The sequence below is a fragment of the Arachis hypogaea genome, chromosome 6, assembly GCF_003086295.3.
Source record: "Arachis hypogaea cultivar Tifrunner chromosome 6, arahy.Tifrunner.gnm2.J5K5, whole genome shotgun sequence".
NCBI classification, from domain to species: domain Eukaryota; kingdom Viridiplantae; phylum Streptophyta; class Magnoliopsida; order Fabales; family Fabaceae; genus Arachis; species Arachis hypogaea.
The window spans coordinates 89,307,629-89,321,591 of record NC_092041.1 but is presented as its reverse complement, the minus strand read 5'-3'; positions in this window follow the sequence as shown (position 1 = coordinate 89,321,591).

Sequence of the window (13,963 nt, the reverse complement as noted above, 5' to 3'; positions counted from 1 at the left end):
AACAAAAGCCTCAACAAGGCTTTAACAATGGTGGACGCAACAGGCTGGGCAATAGCAAGCCTTTTCCATCATCTTCTCAGCAAAAGACAGAGAATTCTGAACAAAACACTTCTAATCTAGCCAATCTAGTCTTTGATCTGTCAAAAGCCACTTTCAGTTTCATGAGTGAAACAAGATCCTCCATCAGAAATCTGGAGGCACAAGTGGGCCAGCTAAGTAAGAAAATCATTGAAACCCCTCCCAGTATTCTCCCAAGCAATACAGAAGAGAATCCAAAAGGAGAGTGCAAGGCCATTGATGTAATCAATATGGCCGAATGCACAAGGGAGGAGGAAGACGAAAATCCTAGTGAGAAAGACCTCCTGGGACGTCCCTCAAGCAAGAAGGAGTTTCCTATTAAGGAACCAAAGGAATCTGAGGCTCATATAGAGACCATAGAGATTCCATTAAATCTCCTTCTGCCATTCATGAGCTCTGAAGACTATTCTTCCTCTGAAGAGGATGAAGATGTGACTGGAAAGCAAGTTGCTCAATATTTAGGAGCTATCATGAAGCTGAATGCCAAGTTGTTTGGTAATGAGACTTTGGAAAGTGAACCTCCCTTGCTCATTAGTGAACTAGATACCTGGATTCAGCAAATTTTACCTCAAAAGAAACAAGATCCTGGCAAGTTTTTGATACCTTGTACCATAGGCACCATGACCTTTACAAAAGCTCTATGTGATCTAGGGTCAGGGATAAATCTTATGCCACTCTCTGTAATGGAGAAGCTGGGGATCATTGAGGTACAACCTGCCTTGTTCTCATTACAATTGGCAGACAAGTCATTGAGACAAGCTTATGGAATAGTAGAGGACGTGTTAGTAAAGGTTGAAGGCCTTTACATCCCTGCTGATTTCATAATCTTAGACACTAGGAAGGAAGAGGATGATTGCATCATCCTTGGAAGACCTTTCCTAGCCACAGCAGGAGCTGTGATAGATGTCAACAGAGGTGAATTAGTCCTTCAATTAAATGGGGACTACCTTGTGTTTAAGGCACATGGCCATCCCTATGTGACAAAAGAGAGTAAGCATGAATAGCTTCTCTCAGTTCAGAGTCAAGAAGAGCCCCCACAGTCAAACTCTAAGTTTGGTGTTGTGAGGCCACAACCAAACTTTAAGTTTGGTGTTAAGACCCCATATCCAAACTCTAAGTTTGGTGTTGGGACTATACAACATTGACCTGATCACCTTTGTAGCTCCATGAGAGCCCACTGTCAAGCTATTGACATTAAAGAAGCGCTTGTTGGGAGACAACCCAATTTTATTTATCTAATTTTTATTTTATTCTATTTTATTGTTATTTTGTGTTTTATTAGGTACATAATCATGTGGAGTCACGAAAAAAATATAAAAATTAAAAACAAAATCAAAAACAGCAGAAGAAAAATCACACCCTGGAGGAAGCACAGACTGGCGTTCAACGCCAGTAAGGAGCATCTGGCTGGCGTTCAACGCCAGAATAGAGCATGAATCTGGCGCTGAATGCCAGAAACAAGCAACATTCTGGCGCTGAACGCCAGGAATGTGCCTAGAGGAAAAGCTGGCGTTGAACGCCAGTAACAAGCATGAAACTGGCGTTCAACGCCAGAAAGATGTTACATGTGGTCGTTGAACGCCCAGAACGTGCACCAATGGGCGTTTAAATGCCAAAATGGTATGCAAAGGCATTTTACATGCTTATTTGGTGCAGGGAAGGAATTCTTTGACACCTCAGGATCTGTGGACCCCACAGGATCACCTCAGGATTTGTGGACCCCACAGGATCCCCACCTACTATATTCCCACCTTACCTCCTAATCCTATTTTACTCTTCCCCATGTCACACTTCCCAAAACCCCTCACCAATCACCTCAATCTCTCTTTCTAATTACCCTCTTCACCATTCACATCCATCCACTCTTCCCCACAAACCCCACCTACCTTCCAAATTCAAATTTTCTTTCCCACCCAATCCCACCCTAAATGGCCGAACCTACCCTCTCCTCTTTCCCTATATATACCCTTCCATTCTACTTCATTTTCACACAACACAACCCCCTCTTCTATACCTTGGCCGAACCTACACTTACCCTTCTCCTCCATATTCTCTTCTTCTTCTTCTTCTTCTTCTTCTTCTTCTCTTCTTTCTTCTTTTGCTCGAGGGCGAGCAATATTTTAAGTTTGGTGTGGTAAAAGCATAAGCTTTTTTATTTTTCCATTACCATCAATGGCACCTAAGGCCGAAGAATCCTCTAGAAAAGGAAAAGGAAAGACAAAAGCTTCCACCTCCGAGTCATGGGAGATGGAAAGATTCATCTCCAAAAGCCATCAAGACCACTTCTATGATGTTGTGGCAAAGAAGAAGGTGATCCCTGAGGTCCCTTTCAAGCTCAAGAAAAATGAGTATCTGGAGATCCGACAGGAAATCCGAAGAAGAAGTTGGGAAGTCCTAACCAACCCCATGCAACAAGTCGGAATCTTAATGGTTTAAGAGTTCTATGCCAATGCATGGATCACTAGGAACTATGATCAAAGTATGAACCCGAGTCCAAAGAATTATCTCACAATGGTTCGAGGGAAATACTTAGATTTTAGTCCGGAAAATGTGAGGTTGGCATTCCACTTGCCCATGATGCAAGGAGATGAACGCCCCTACACTAGAAGGGTCAACTTTAATCAAAGGTTGGACCAAGTCCTTACGGACATATGTGTGGAAGGAGCTCAATGGAAGAGAGACTCCAAAGGCAAGCCAGTTCAACTAAGAAGACTGGACCTCAAGCCTATGGCTAGAGGATGGTTGGAGTTCATTCAGTGCTCCATCATTCCCATTAGCAACCGATCTAAAGTTACTGTGGATCGGGCCATCATGATTCATAGCATCATGATTGGAGAGGAAGTAGAAGTTCATGAGGTCATCTCCAATGAAATCTACAAAATAGCCGACAAGCCCTTCACCATGGCAAGGCTAGCTTTTCCTCACCTTATTTGCCATCTATATTACTCAGCTGGAGTTATCATAGAAGGAGACATCCTCATTGAAGAGGATAAGCCCATCACCAAGAAGAGGATGGAGCAAGCAAGAGAGACCCTTCACGGTTCTCAAGAGATGCATGAGGAAGCTCATCATCAAGAAATCCCTGAGATGCCTCAAGGGATGCACTTTCCTCCCAACAACTATTGGGAATAACTCAACACTTCCTTAGATGATTTGAGCCACAATGTTGAACAATTAAGGGTGGAACATCATGAGCACTCCATCATTCTCCATTAAATAAGAGAAGACCAAAGAGCAATGAGGGAGGAGCAACAAAGGCAAGGAAGGGACATAGAAGAGCTTAAGAACATTGTTGGTCCTTCAAGAAGAAGATGCCACTAAAGGTGGATTCATTCCTTGTTCTTATTTCTTTCTGCTTTTCGGTTTTTATGTAATATGTCTATTTATGTTTTGTGTCTCTACTTCATGATCATTAGTATGTAGTAACTATGTCTTAAAGCTATGAATAAATTCCATGAAATCCTTCACCTCTCTTAAATGAAAAATGTTTTAATTCAAAAGAACAAGAAGTACATAAATTTCGAAAATTATCCTTGAATTTAATTTAATTATATTGATGTGGTGACAATGCTTTTTGTTTTCTGAATGAATGATTGAACAGTGCATATGTCTTTTGATATTGTTGTTTATGAATGTTGAAATTGTTGGCTCTTGAAAGAATGATGAACAAGGAGAAATGTTATTGACAATTTGAAAAATCATGAAATTGATTCTTGAAGCAAGAAAAAGCAGTGAAAGCTTGCGAAAAAAAGTAGCGAAAAAAAATATAGAAAGAAAAAGAAAAAAGCAAGCAGAAAAAGCCAATAACCCTTAAAACCAAAAGGAAATGATAAAAAGGATCCAAGGCTTTGAGCATCAATGGACAGGAGGGCCCAAGGAAATAAAATCCAGGCCTAAGTGGCTAAATCAAGCTGTCCCTAACCATGTGCTTGTGTCATGAAGGTCCAAGTGAAAAGCTTGAGACTGAATGGTTAAAGTCATGATCCAAAGCAAAAAGAGTGTGCTTAAGAGCTCTGGACACCACTAACTGGGGACTCTAGCAAAGCTGAGTCACAATCTGAAAAGGTTCACCCAGTTATGTGTCTGTGGCATTCATGTATCTGGTGGTAATACTGGAAAACAAAGTGCTTAGGGCCACGACCAAGACTCATAAGTAGCTGTGTTCAAGAATCAACATGCTTAACTAGGAAAGTCAATAACACTATCTGAACTCTGAGTTCCTAGAGACGCCAATCACTCTGAACTTCAAAGGAAAAAGTGAGATGCCAAAACTGTTCAGAAGTAAAAAGCTACAAGTCCCGCTCATATAATTAGAATTAATATTCATTGATATTTTGGAATTTATAGTATATTCTCTTCTTTTTATCCTAATTGATTTTCAGTTTCTTGGGGACAATCAACAATTTAAGTTTGGTGTTGTGATGAGCGGATAATTTATACGCTTTTTGGCATTATTTTTAGGTAGTTTTTAGTAAGTTCAAGCTACTTTTAGGGATGTTTTCATTAGTTTTTATGTTAAATTCACATTTCTGGACTTTACTATGAGTTTGTGTATTTTTTTGTGATTTCAGATAATTTCTAGCTGAAATTGAGGGACTTGAGCAAAACTCTGAAAAAGGCTGACAAAAGGACTGCTGATGCTGTTGGAATCTGACCTCCCTGCACTTGAAATGGATTTTCTGGAGCTACCAAACTCCAAATGGCGCGTTCTCAACGGCGTTGGAAAGTAGACATCCAGAGCTTTCCAGCAATATATAATAGTCCATACTTTATTCAGAAATTGACGACGTAAATTGGCGTTGAACGCCAATTACATGCTGCTGTCTGGAGTTAAACGCCAGAAACACGTCATGATCCGGAGTTGAACGCCCAAAACACGTTATAACTTGGAGTTCAACTCCAATAAAAGCCTCAGCTTGTGGATAGACCAAGCTCAGCCCAAACATACACCAAGTGGGCCCCGGAAGTGGATTTATGCATCAATTACTTACTCATGTAAACCCTAGTAGCTAGTTTATTATAAATAGGACTTTTTACTAGTGTATTAGACATCTCTGGACGCCTAGTCCTTAGACCATGGGGGCTGGCCATTCAGCCATACCTGAACCTTTCACTTATGTATTTTCAACAGTGGAGTTTCTGCACACCATAGATTAAGGGTGTGGAGCTCTGCTGTACCTCAAGTTTCAATACAATTACTATTACTTTTTATTCAATTCTCTTTTATTCTTATTCCAAGATATACGTTGCACAACACTTTGATGAATGTGATGATCCGTGACACTCATCATCATTCTCACCTATGAATGCGCGTGACTGACAACCACTTCCGTTCTACTTTAGGCCGGGCGCATATCTCTTAGATTCCCCAACAGAATCTTCGTGGTATAAACTAGATAGATGGCGGCATTCATGGGGATCCGGAAAGTCTAACCTTGTCTGTGGTATTCCGAGTAGGATCCTGGGAATTCGGAAAGTATAACCTTGTCTGTGGTATTCCGAGTAGAATTCCGGTATTGAATGACTGTGACGAGCTTCAAACTCCTGAAGGCTGGGCGTGATGACAAACGCAAAAGAATCAATGGATTCTACTCCAACCTGATTGAGAATCGACAGATGATTAGCCGTACTGTGACAGAGCATTTGGACCATTATCACTGAGAGGATGGGATGTAGCCATTGTCAAGGGTGATGCCTCCAGACGATTATCCGTGTAGTGACAGCGCATAGGACCATTTTCCCGAGAGGATTAAAAGTAGCCATTGATGATGGTGATGCCCTACATACAACTTGCCATGGAAAGGAGTAAGAAGGATTGGATGAATGTAATAAGAAAGTAGAGATTCAAGAGGAGCACAACATCTCCATGCGCCTATCTGAAATTTCCACTATTGATTTACATAAGTATTTCTATCCCTTTTTATTTTCTATTTATTATTAATTTTTGAAACCCATAACCATTTAATCTGCTTAAATGAGATTTACAAGGTGACCATAGCTTGCTTCATACTAACAATCTCTGTGGGATCGACCCTTACTCACGTAAGGTATTACTTGGATGACCCAGTACACTTGCTGGTTAAGTTGAACAGAGTTGTGAGCTTCTCTAACAGTGCCTAGAACTCTTGTATCACAATTTCATCCACCAGATGCATACCAAGACAATAGTTATTGTGGACCTCTTCGTGATAACCAACCTCCGCCAGATTACTATAGTCAATAACCATTCCAGGGTGCGCACCGAAACGATAGATATGGTGGACCCCTTGTAGTTAGCAACATGTACCACCATATACCTATGAACCTCCTCCGCAGCATAACTTTGAACCATCATACTCACAAGCCCCTTACCATCAAACACCCTCCTATGAGCCTGACCCGTACCCACCATGCCACCCACCTTATGAGCCATATGAATCATATCCAGAACCATCCCGATTTCAACCCAATTACTCCTAAGAACAACCACTTCCATATGCACCATATCCATATCCACCTACCCACGAGCCATATGATCCTGATCGTGCAATCCAAGCGGAACAAGAATCAGGGGATCATCTCAAGAAAACAGTGGATCGATTTCATGCAACTCTTTATCAGCTGGAGCAAGCGATAAGTCGATTAGCTTTCCAACGTTCGGACACTTAAGGTACCCCCACGACATCACGTGGAGAGTCCACTGAAGAACTCAGCATGAAGGAGAAGTTAGAAACTCCGGTGGACAGTGAGTAGCATGACTTTGTGTTGGAGCAGCTGGAGGAAGTTATAATTGTTGAAGAGAAAGAGGTGGTTGAAGACTTAGGAGATGCTGAACCTCTATGGGAATCTAGAGTTGTAGAGTATTCTTCCAATAAGCTTGAAATTAATGTCAAGGAGGATTGTGCACAACCTCCAAAGCATGTTCCTTATGAAGAATTGGACGGAATAATTCAAGAGGCTAGTTCCCTTGAAGATGATGATCACGAATTAGACCCTCTTGTTATGACTCTGCATCCGCCATTGAACCCTTTGAGCTTGAAGAATCTTCCCCAAGTGAATTTGAATTTGATGCGGAGGTAGAATTTTCTCAACCTCCAACTTATGACCTGAGTGACGGGGAAGAATCAGAAGAATTTGATGAGGTTGCGATTGAAGTTGAAGAGGTTTGCAAAGAGGTGGAAGAATTCAAGGAAGAACATAAAGGAATAGAACTTGCAGGACCATTAGAAACAACTCTCCCGAAACTATTACCATCTAATACAACATTCAAGTGGGTAAAGTTCTTATCTTCAACCTTTGCCTTCCTACTTGAATACGGATTACTTGAAACGGATGGTCAGCTTAGTGCTCTTTGTGGCTTTAAGAGCAAGAGAGAGATGGTCAGTGGCAGGAGTTATCATGCAAGGTTTAGGATGGTTGTATGCTCCATGTTGACATACACGGGTTGGTGCAGAGCTCGAATGCATGGGTTTAGAAGGCTGTTTGGACATTCTGATGAGGATTCAACTCTCTTGCCACCTGGTTGGAATAATGAAGATCAATTCAAAGATGGGTGCAAAAGCAAGGTTTGGGATCCCGGAATTTAATCTGGCATTCCACACTCTTGGGGTCGTGTTACTTTCTTCAATTTGCTTGAGAACTTTTTGCGTCTGATTTGGGCCCCGGAGGTTGCTGGAAGTACAAAAGTTGGTGGAGATTCCTGGATGAGTTCAAGTATAAGCCGCCATGACAGGGAGATCATCCAATGTCCAACTTAACGACAATAACTAAAAATGCTAGGTGGGAGACAACCCACCATGGTATGATCGTCCCTTTTTCACCACTAGTTTTGTTTTACTTTATGCTTACTCATCATAATTTAGAAATCATAACTTATGCATCATTGCCTGCATTGCATTCTGCATACTGCATAAAAAAAAGTTGTGGCCACGCGTGCGCGTCAGCCACGCGTGGGCGTCAAACACAATTCGACGCTTCCATCCAATGACCAGAAAGTTATGATGGAATCGTGCAGCTGGTGTGCTAGAAGCACAATTCAAGCCACGCGTACGCATCCCTAACGCGTACGCGTCACCTCCATTATTAGCATAGCACGCGTAGGTGTGCGGGACGCACACGTGTCACACAAAAAATTATGTTCCCTTCAGAGCAGGCAGAGGGTTGTGCGAAAATGACGCTGGAACTGTGCGTTCAGCACCATTTCAGTCGACCTTCATTTATCTCTCTTCACACGTTCGCACCAATACAATTTTTGCCTTTACCACGCGCACGAGTGATCCACGCGCACACGTGAATTTAATTTCTTCAAAACCCTTTCGCGAGACCCCTCGCGTCACTTACTCCCTCTCTTTCCCTCCAACGCCGTTAACCCCCCTTCTCCCCCATCACTGCCCAGCGTCACCACCACCCCGCCGCTCATCGCCGCCCCCCAGACGACCCGGCCCTGCCGCCGATCACCCCTACCCCACCCCCATTCCCTCTTCTTCTTCTCTTTCCTCTCCTCTCCACTCTTCCCGTTGCCCTAACCACCACCGCAGCCCTCGCCGCCGCCGTGCCACCACCGTCGCCGACCATTGCCCACTTCTCTTCCTTCTTATTCTCCTTCACCTTCGCCCTCTCCCCCTTCCCTCTTTCCTTTCTACCCTCTCAACCCCCCTGATTCACCGAACCAGCCACGCCTCCCATCGCCGCTGTAGAGCCGCCGCGCTGCCACCACTTTCAGTGACACCAATCCCCTTTCCTTCCCTATTCCGCTACTGAGCCTCCTAGGTCTCACTACTTCGGTCTCTGCTTTCAATATCTACTTCTGTTCATTCAAGTTAGTTCGTTTAAGTTGTATTCTGTTCAACTTAGGTTAGTTAGAGATGCATGTTCATAGTGGATTTTAGGTGGTTAGGTAGCTAGGATGTGGTTAGTAGATTTAGGTCTGATAATTGCGCCGTTCCTGTTTTCTGAATTAGTTGATTTCATATTGCTTTGCTGAATGATTTGTGTTGTTGCTCTGTATACATCTTGTTGCTGCAATGATGAATTCTGATTCACATACATTGTTTTCCTGCTGCCTTGCTGAATCAATTTGTGTTTTTCTGCTTGATGATGCCTAAACCACATGAATTAATTGATTATTTGCTTATTCGATGCTATCTGGTTCATATGCATGATCTTTCTGCTACTATTTTTTACTCGAGAACGTCCAATTTTTAGCCGGCATGCTGCCAAAATTTTTGGAAAATCTATTTTAATTGAACTTGCACCTGCGAAATTAACCTTGGCACTTCTTGACTGGAAACTTCTTTTAATTCAGACCAAGGTCAATTCCTGGGTCAATTGGTCAGCTTCCGCTTCATTTTGGTTCCCTCTTATGTTCATTCGTCATTATTAGCACTAATTGACGGAATTCTGAGTCAATTAGGTTTTTCATGCTATTTGCCAAATTACTGAATTTCGTATGAGTTTTGCTGCTTGTTTGATTTTTCGAGAACATCCATTTCATTGCCAGAATGTTGTCCACTTTTCTTGAATCCTATTTTCCATATCTTCCACTCACGAATTGACTTTGGTGCTTTTTTTAAATTGTGATTTATTTGGTTTACACCACAGCCACTTCATGAGTTGCTAGGGCTAGCATTCCCTTTCCTTTGGATTCCCTTTTCATTTGATATGCATTATTGATGATCAATTTCCCTTTTATGCCTCTTGATTTACATGATTAATCATCAACAATCTGCTTTATATACATGACTCACTTCTTGCTTTGGCTTTTATTCCTCTTTTACCTATCCACTGCATATGATGCTTGCATATTATCTGTTCCTCTGTTTCCTTGCTTCATCCTAATAAACTGTATCCTGAAATTTCTATTTTCAGGATGTCTGATCCACAGGGAAAGGGTAAGGCTAAGGCTACTACTGGTAAGAGAAAAAGGGGCCGGTCATCGGCTTCTCTGATAGATATCCTTTCTAATGACTCTTGGAAAGAGAAGAACTTCACCCCCAAGAGAAGGCCGATCAGGCTGTACAAGCCAATGACCCAATCAAGTTTGCAAACCGTTATTGTGAGCTCAAATTTCCGACCTTTGTAGAAAAGAGGCATCTACATTTGGAAAGGACCCTCAGAATCCCTGATGAATTAAAATAGTACACTGAGGAGCAAATCAAACAGCGGGGTTGGGTGTTTTTGGAAAGAAATCTGACTGAAGTAAAATCATCTTGGGTCCATGAATTCTACTGCAATTACTATAAGACGACCCTTGATGCTGTTCAGCTTAGAGGGAAGCAAATTTTGGTGAATGAGGAAGCGATTAAGGATATCCTCAACTTTCAGCCTAAACCAGCTGATAAAGATAGTTATCAGCAGGCTGAGGAGTCTATCAGGTTCATGAGCTTTGATTGGGATGCTGTCAGATGCACTATAGCAACTGATCCTGCTGCTCCCTGGGCTATGGAAAAGTCTACAATAACTCCTAGAGGTATAAAGATCATCTATCTCAACGATGAGGCTAGACTGTGGCAGCAAATCCTGAGCAATTATGTGATGCCCAGTACTCTTGAGTCTGAGGTGCCAGCTGCCATGATTATCCTTATCTGGTGTTATATGGAAGGAAAGCAACTATACCTTCCACGGTTCATTAGACAGTATATGGCCCGAGTACATGTCTGAGGCACCCTCTCATTTTCATATCTGATTACCCAGCTGGCTCGCCGAGCTGAGGTACCTTGGAAGCTTGAGGATGAGAAGCCACCGGCTGCTGACTGCAAAAAGATTATACTACACGACAAGCGGTTCGGTTCTCTAGGTCACAGAGTCCCTGCCATTACTGCCCCTACAGACGCCACCACATCTTCAGCAGCACCTTCAGCATCTACAGCCCCATCTACTCCCGTAGCACCACCACAAGCTTTTCAGCCTATCTACCACCTGGTGCACCGCCTCTTTGATTGGCTGGATCAGATGGAGCACCACAATCGGTGGCGTTATGAGATGGCGACGCTATGAGCATCTGAAGCTGATGATCAGGTCCGGACACATTGACATCCCCTCCGAGCCTTACACACCATCCGAGCCTAACACCCCATCCGAGCATTCTGAGGAGGAGCATGACCAGACCGAGGACGAGGAGGCAGAGACCCAGGCAGAGTTCCAGCAGGAGGAGTCTCAGCCTGTACAGATCACAGAGCCTCCGGCACCAGTCCAGTCACCAGCACCTATAGAGCCCACAGCAGAGCCTTCCGGAGCTAAGGACTCTTCCCATCTGACCTGATTGAGCATCGAGGACGATGCTATTATATAAGTGTGGGGAGGTCGCCATCTCTGGCATTGATTATACTTTTGGTGAACTATTTCAGACCTCTTTTCTCTTTTTATCCTATTTTTCTTTATTTTATTTTATTTTTCTCTTGGTATTTGGACATCTCTACTCTATTGTACTCTTATTTATCTTGACTTTGTTGTATTTTTCACTTTGAGCTATATATATATATATATATATATATATATATATATATATATATATATATATATATATATATATCTTGGATATTTAGCTTGAATTGCACTAGTTGTGATATGAAAAAAAATGTAGATCATTGAGCTTAGTTTACCCCTTTACATATGAGCAGTTGGTTTGATTGAAAATAGGGATAAACTAAAATATTTTAGTTTTTCATATTCACAAACATCTCATTTAGTATATATATAATAATAGATGTTGGTCAATTGATAAATTTTCAAGAAATATACCCTCTTTTTAAACCAGGCAATCATATATTGACTCACATTGAATGAAGTTGAAACTTCTTAGTAGCTTGCATGACAGGTTTAGGTAGTGGAACATGGACATGAGCTAAGAACACACAACCCGTGAGTTTTGATCTTAATTACATGGTTACATTATTTAACCATAATATTTTATTCTTGTGTATTTTCTTCTCTATGATTATAATCTATAATTTGTTTCATTCTATATGTCCATTATTTAGTGTATTTTTATGCTTGCATATGATTGAGGCCATTATTATTATTAGCTCACTTATCCCAATTAGCCTACCACTGTAATCACCCTTGTTTGCCACCTTGAGCCTTTTAATCCCCATTTGTTCTGTATTTTACCACATTACTAGCCTTAAGCAGAAAAACAAAATTATTTATCCCATTGAATCTTTGGTTAGCTTAAGGTAGAGATTGTGTGTCAACTAAGTGTGGAAAAACTGTGAGAACTTGGGTTGATAAGAGGATGTTGAATTCTATTGACAAGTTTTTTGGATTTTGGGATGCCTACTCATATAAAACCAGAAATACCATATGCATTGATTTTCGTATATTGCAAAAAAAGAGAGAGTTTTAACTTCAATAAGTAGGGGATAAAATAACCCCAGTATTAAAATTAACAAAAGATAATGCATACATGGTGAAAATAAAAAGATGTACAATACATGAGTATGTGAATTATGAAAGATTGGGAATTATGGGTAGCTAAGAATAATTTCACATATAAAATAGAGTATATGTATGTTAGGTAAAAGCCTGAGTTAGCCAAAGATTCATATTATAGCTCACTTGTCCATACATATATCCTCACCCCTTACCTTAGCCCCATTACAACCTTGAAAAGACCTCATGATGTTTGCATTTATACACTAAATTTCTGTTGATTGATTAGATGAAGAACAAGTTTTAGAAAGCACGATTAGAGGAGATTTGAGATGTTTAACCCCAAACACTTGAGTGATTAGAATGCATATACAAATCCAGTGAGGGCTCAACTGCTCATTCCATTATATCCACATTTTACCATTGCTTGTCTTGCAAGTTGTGAACCCTTTTGATCAACTCAACTCAATTGTGAAAATGTTTTGATATGAATTAGCCTTTAATTGTACATATATGATTTCTTGGGAATTTGACTCATTCTGACCATGTGTCTACTTATATATATATATATATATATATATATATATATATATATATATATATATATATATAGAGAAATAGTAATTAGAATATCATGATGCATATAGGCAGCTCACATCTAGATAGACTGCATTGCATTTCATGCATCCTACCATTTTGCCTTCACTCCTTAATAGCTTCTCTTGAGTTTAGCATGAAGACATGCTAATGTTTAAGTGTGGGGAGGTTGATAAACCACTATTTTATGATTTATTTTGTGCTAAATTGAGTGGAATTTATCAGATTATTCCTACACTTATTCATAAAATTCACATATTCTACGTTGCCATCCTGATTTCATGCTATGATTGAAAACTCGCTCCCAAAGCTATTAAATTGTCAAATTTTAACTCCTCTATATACCATTTGATGCCATGATCTGTGTGTTAAAGTGTTTCAGGCTTTATAGGGCAAGAATGGCTTGGAAAATGGAAAGAAAACTTGCAAAAATGGAAGGAACACAAAGGAATAATGAAGCTGACCAGTGGAACGTGATGCGTAGGCGTAGATGACGCGTACGAGTGACCAGCGCAAAAGAGGAGCGACGCGTACGCGTGACTGACGCGTACGCGTGATAAGGGATTTTGCCAATACGCGCACGCGTGACCCACGTGCACGCGTGATGTGCGCCACGTGCAGAAGTTGCAGAAATCACTCCCAGTGATTTCTGGGCTCTTTTAGCCCAGTTCTAGGCCCAGAAAACACAGATTAGAGGCTGGAAGTGAGACAAAATGGAGGACGACATTCATACATCACATTCACATAATTTTAGGTTTTAGATGTAGTTTTAGAGAGAGATGCTCTCTCCTCTCTCTTAGGGTTTAGGATTTAGAATTTCTTTAGGATTTAGGATTATCTCTTCTCAATCCCAGGTTTAATGTTCCTTGACTTAATTCTCTCCAACTCTTATTGACTTTAATACTTTGATCTATACATCCCTTTTGTGATTGGATTCTCT